Below are 6,000 nucleotides of genomic sequence, written 5' to 3' on the forward strand. Positions count from 1 at the left end.
CAGAGAAGGAAAGCTTGGGAGAAGCATGCATCTCTCTCAGACGTTTCTACCCAGTTGTGACTTGTGTCACTTCTCACCCTTCATTGGCCAAAAATGTGACACGGCCACACTTAACTTCCCCAAGGCAGGGAAGTGTGGTCCTCCTGTGTGCCCAGAGGGAAAGGAGAACTGGGGATGTTGATGAACATGAGCAATGCTCCAAAGCAGCTCCAGGCAGCTCACCTGATAGAGTCAAGCCTGGATTTCTCAGAACTGTCAGAAGAAATAGAGGCTCAAGGGGGAAATCTGGCAGGCAAGCCAGTAGCCTCAGTCTCTGTCTCCTCCAGGCACCCCAGCTAGGCTTTGAACACAATATTTGCTCTAGCCAGTAGGAAGCTGTGGCCTCAATTGAATTGGTTCTTTCGAGAAAGGGGAGAGGAAATTTAGAGACACACAAACACTCAACTTACAGTTTTCAAACCTTTGGAAGCTCGATCTTTGAAAAATTCCCTCTCAGCAAGCTCCCTGGCTATTCCTAAGAGGTCTCCCTGCCAGGGTTTCATGAGGATGATCAAAGCCCCCATCCCCCCACCTCCGTGTCAGGCCACCAGAATGCTGCCTTCTAGCGGAAACTTGTCTGCAGGGTACAGCCGTCCTTGGCCATTGGCTCCCTCTGCCAGCTTCACCCTGACTTGGAGGAAGGGGACCCTATTCTCCCTTTCAGTCCTCTGGCCAAAGGACAGCTTAGGTTCTCCCCCTGAACCTCTTACACAAAAGTAAAGGAGGCTTTTCCAAAGGGTTGGGTATAGTGGAAGAGAAGTAAGTACCCCTCTGACTAGTGTTGAATGTGGCTTTTGGCGGAATCCGCAGACCTGAAACCCCTCAGGGACCCATGTGGCTGGGCTGGCTTAATTTCTTCCCATCCCCGCCCCCGCCCCCCGAAATGCCCAGGCTTTGCTGTGTTTTTGAGACCAAACTCCCAGGGAGAACTCTTTTTCTTGTTCCTCAGTGTTGTAAGGCCCACCTCCTCACTTTACAAATAGTGGCCAGCCTTGCCCTCTGCAGCACTCCCCGTAAGATGCCACACACAGTTCCACAGTGGGGGTAGACAGAGCTGAAGGGGCTAGTCATATCCAGATCTTCAGTGCACCCCCCCCCCCCAACAGTCCTTTCTTCACCCCAGCGCCATGGGGCTTGAAACTGTGGCTCAGAGCTCCAAAAGAACAGACAACAGTTCTGGGGATACAGTTAACCTAAAGTTGTACAGAGCAAAGTCACATTTCTCTCCAAAAAACCCCCACATATGGGAGACTGGGAAACAGCTCTGATAAAAGATACAACAGTCCCCTCCTTTTTAAGTGTTATATATACCAGTGTTTCGTTTTTTGTTTATCCTGAAAGATACTCCCTTTTTCTGTTCTGAGATAGGACTCTTCACTTCCCTCTTTGAGGTTGTGTTCAGGTTTGCCCCCCAAGAGTGAGGGGCTGGGCCCTGCCTTTCTATTTGCACTGGGCCTGATGGCTTCATGGAGCAGAGGACAATATGTCCCAGAGGCCCGCCCAAGCCTCTATTCCAGGGGCCAGAAACTGCTGGTGATGTTAAATTTTTCTGGGTTCCAGAAAAGCTCCATGTCTGCCAGTGTGGTCAGGAAAGGCTGAGGGGGGTAGGAGTCATACCGGGGAGGGGTGGTATTTTTATGGTTTAGGCAGCAGTAATAACTGGATCTCTCCTTACCCCCCCCCACTCATGGGGCTGGGCTGATCAGAGAAAGAGTCATAAGCAGCCTCTGGTCTAAAGAACACTTTGGCATCTCTCTCCCTGTGGCCTGAGGTGCAAGGCTGTCATGAAACATGGACCCCGCCACCGTGTGCCTAGCCAACTTCAGCTGCTGAATGAACATTACTTATATTCCTTCTGTGTTCCAGGCACAGAAAATTCAGGAGCATTTATTGATTGATTGATTGATTGATTGATTGATTTTATTTATTTGACAGAGAGAGAGACAGCCAGTGAGACAGGGAACACAAGCAGGGGGAGTAGGAGAGGAAGAAGCAGGCTCCCAGCAGAGCAGGGAGCCCGATGCGGGGCTCAATCCCAGGACCCTGGGATCACGCCCTGGGCGAAAGGCAGATGCTTAACGACTGAGCCACCCAGGCGCCCCAGAAAATTTAGGAGCACTTAGGCAAACATTTGCCATTTTCAAGGGAGTTCCCTTGAAATGCTGCGGACTTTTACATCTGTGATCCTGAGAAGAGAAAAGAGACACCAACCTGCTGGGAGATCTATGGAGGGCTTATCTCTGTGGTTCCCAGCAGCCTAAGCAGTTCTTTTGGGGCATATATGACCTCATGGCCAAGGCCCACTCGTGGCTCACTCTGGATCCATTCAGCAGGTCATGGCATTGGTAGTGGCAACCAGCATTAAATAATACTGACAAAGTTGATGCGGAGACTTTAGCATGTATCACTGATAGTAACAAAAGTATTATTTCATTAAACTTTGGCTTGAGTTATTTGTTTGTGTGGGCATGCCCTAGAACACAATACAATACACATAAAACATGCATAAAAATGTATCTGTCACCAGGGGTCATGATCATGAATATCTATAAGCCAGTGTCATAGATCAATTTGATTCCTTACTTGGTTTCAAAGAGCGTGGGGTTGGAGGCAAAGTGCAGGACTTCATTTCGTTTGTTGATTATTCTTCTCCCAGCAATTTCTTCTCTTGCATCACCATCAAAAAGTAGACTTGCCTTATTTATACCCTATTTAAAAACCTAGTTAGATCAAAAGAAGTAAGATTGGGGGTTTTGAAAAGCACCTGAGCAATTAGAATCAAGGTGCTCTTTGATCGCCCGAAGAGGCGGGTGAAGTGGTGTGTGCAGACCAGGCGGCTAATGACTGTGGGGCCCCTGCAGCGACGTTCTGTAGAGGCCTGCAGTGCGCTAATGGCTGTTTCGTTTAATAAGTTAATAACTAATAATGAGAGCATCCTTGAATGACCCTCTTGGTGTCTCATGGTGATATCTATTATTAAAACATCTAATAACATGAGAAAAAGAAAACCCAAGGGTAAACGATTATAGAGATTATGATCATGTTGGATAAACTTTGCTATGTCACCTCTGTGCCCTGTTCCTAATACTATATATAATTGCCCTTCTGAAATGTTTCTAATTCTTCTTTAAAATGCTTATTGCCCTGGAATTCAAAGGGTAGCCATTATTAACCACTTATTATGTGCCAGATAGTGCCTCATCATCTAATTCTCTCACTTAGGCATTGTTATCCCCATTTTACAGATGTGGAACCTGAGATTTTGAGAATTAAGTGACTTGCCAAAAGTCCGGGACTGGTAAATGCCGAAACGGGGATTTGAATCCAGGTTTCAAAGCTCTAGACCCAGAGGAAACTTCCCTGTTTTTAGATAGTGATGTGATACTTTTCATCTCTGGGAATTTTTTTCTTCTGAAGCTAATAGCTGAAGTTCAGAAGAAATGAGTAAAAGAAGATGCCAAAAGAACTGTACAACATCACCATCACCAAGTGGGATTTATTCCATGTATTCAAGCCTGCTGCAATATTTGAAAATCAATGTAATCTACTATATCAATAAATTAAAGAAAAAAATCATATAATCATGCCCATTAGTGCAGAAAAAGCATCTGACGAAAATATAATACCTATTCATGATTTAAAATGCTTAGGAAGTTAGAAGCAGGGGGGAATGACCTGAACTTGATAAAGAAGCATTTATAAGACATCTGTTAGCTAATATCTTACTTACTGGTGAAGGACTAAATGCTTTCCCCTAAAATCAGGAATGAGGTGAGGATGTGCACTCTCACTGCTTTTATTCAGTGTAGTACTAGGAGTTCTAGCTAGGGCAGTAAGTCAAGAAGAAGAAATAAAAGATATACATACTTGAAAGGAAGAAATAAAATTGTCCTTATTTGCAAATGACATAATTTTCTACATAGGAAATTCCAAGTAATATACAAAAAAATTCCTAGAACTAATAATATTCAGCAAGATCACGGGATGCAAGATCAATACGCAAAAATCAATTTTATTTCAGGGCGCCTGGGTGGCTCAGTTGATTATGTTTCTGACTCTTGATTTTGACTCAGTCATGATCTCAGGGTTGTGAGATAGAGCCCTGCGTTGGGCTCTGCCATCAGTGGGGAGTCTGCTTGAGATTCTCTCTGTCCCTCTTCCTTTGCCCCTCCCCCTGCTCTCTCTCTCTCTTTCTCTCTCTCAAATAAATCTTTAAAAAAGATCAGTTATATTACTATACACTAACAATGAACACACGGAAACCAAAATTAAAAACACAATAATACCATTTACAGTTATTCCAAATTCCAAAATGAAATGCTTACATATACATTTAACAAAACATGGGGGTGCCTGGGTGGTTGAGTGGGTTAAGCCTCCAATTCTTGATCTCAGCTTAGGTCTTGATCTCAGGGTCATGAGTTCAGCCCCACATTGGGTTCCACCCTGGGCATAGAGCCTACTTAAAAACAAAACAAAACAAAACATGTACACCATCTCTATGAAATATTGATAAAAGAAAGAAGATTTAAATAAATGGAGAGACATACTGTGTTTATGCATTGGAAGACTCAACATAGTAAAGATGTCAGTTCTTCCCCAATTGATCTGTAGAAGTAATGTAATTCCTATCACAATTTCAGCAAAGTTATCTGTAGATTTAGACAAGTATATTCTTGAACTTATACAGAGAGAAAGAGGCCGTAGAATAGCTAAACCCATCTTGACAAAGAAGAATTAAGTGGGAAGAATCCATGTGATATTAAGTCTTACTATATAGCTACAGTAATCAAGACTGTGGTATTGTCAGAGATAGGAACATCGAAACATAGATCAATGAACAGAATAGAGAACCTGGAAATTGACCCACACAAATTGGCTCAGCTGATATTTGATAAAAGTGCAAAAGCATTTCAATGGTGGAAGGGACCTTTTCAATGGGTCTGGAGCAATTGGATATCCACAGGCAAAAAAAGGAACTTTGACCTGACCCTCACACTTTATAAAAAAAAAATCAAATCAAAATGAATCTTGGAATTGTATGTAAAATATAAAATTATCAAACTTTGGGGAAAAAATAGAAAATCTTTGGAATCTAGGACTAGGCAAAGAGTTCTTAGTCTTGACACCAAAGGACAATCCATGGAAGGAAAAATGGACGAATTGTATCTCTTTAAAATTAAAAAGTTTTGTTCTGCAAAAGCCTGTATGAAAAGGATAGAAAGATAGCCTACAGCCTGGGAGAAAATCTTTGCAAACCACATACACTATTAAGGAATTTCACATCTCAATGGTAAAAATATAAAGAGCGTAATTAGAAAATGGGCAAAACAGAATAAAAGGCCAGAAATAAGTCCATGCATATATGGTCCATTAATTTAGGACAAAGGAGGCAAGAATATACAATGAGGAAAGGACAACCTCTTTAATAAGTGGTGCTGGGAAAGCTGCACAGCATTATGCAAAAGAATGAGACTGGACCACTATCTTAACACCATACACAAAAATCAACTCAAAATGGATTAAAGACTTGAATATAAGACCAGAAACCATAAAACTCCTAGAAGAAAGCAGGTAGTAAGCTCCTTGACATTGGTCTCAGTAATGAGTTTTTGAATTTGACACCAAAACAAAGGCAACAAAAGCAAAAATAAACAAGTAGGGCTACATCAAATTGAAAAGCTTTGCACAGCGAAGGAAATCATCAATGAAATGAAAAGGCAACCTACTAAAAGGGAGAAAATATTTGCAAATCATATATCTTATAAGGGGCTAGTATCCAAAATATACAAAGAACTCGTACAACTCATAATCAAAAAACAAAACAAAACAAAAACCACCCCAATTTTATTAAAAAAACAGGCAGAGGATCTGAATAGACATTTTTCCAAAGAAGGGATACAGATGGCCAACAGACCCATGAAAATTTGCTCAATGTCACTAATCATCAAGGAAATGCAA

The sequence above is a fragment of the Ailuropoda melanoleuca genome, chromosome X, assembly GCF_002007445.2.
Source record: "Ailuropoda melanoleuca isolate Jingjing chromosome X, ASM200744v2, whole genome shotgun sequence".
NCBI lineage: Eukaryota > Metazoa > Chordata > Mammalia > Carnivora > Ursidae > Ailuropoda > Ailuropoda melanoleuca.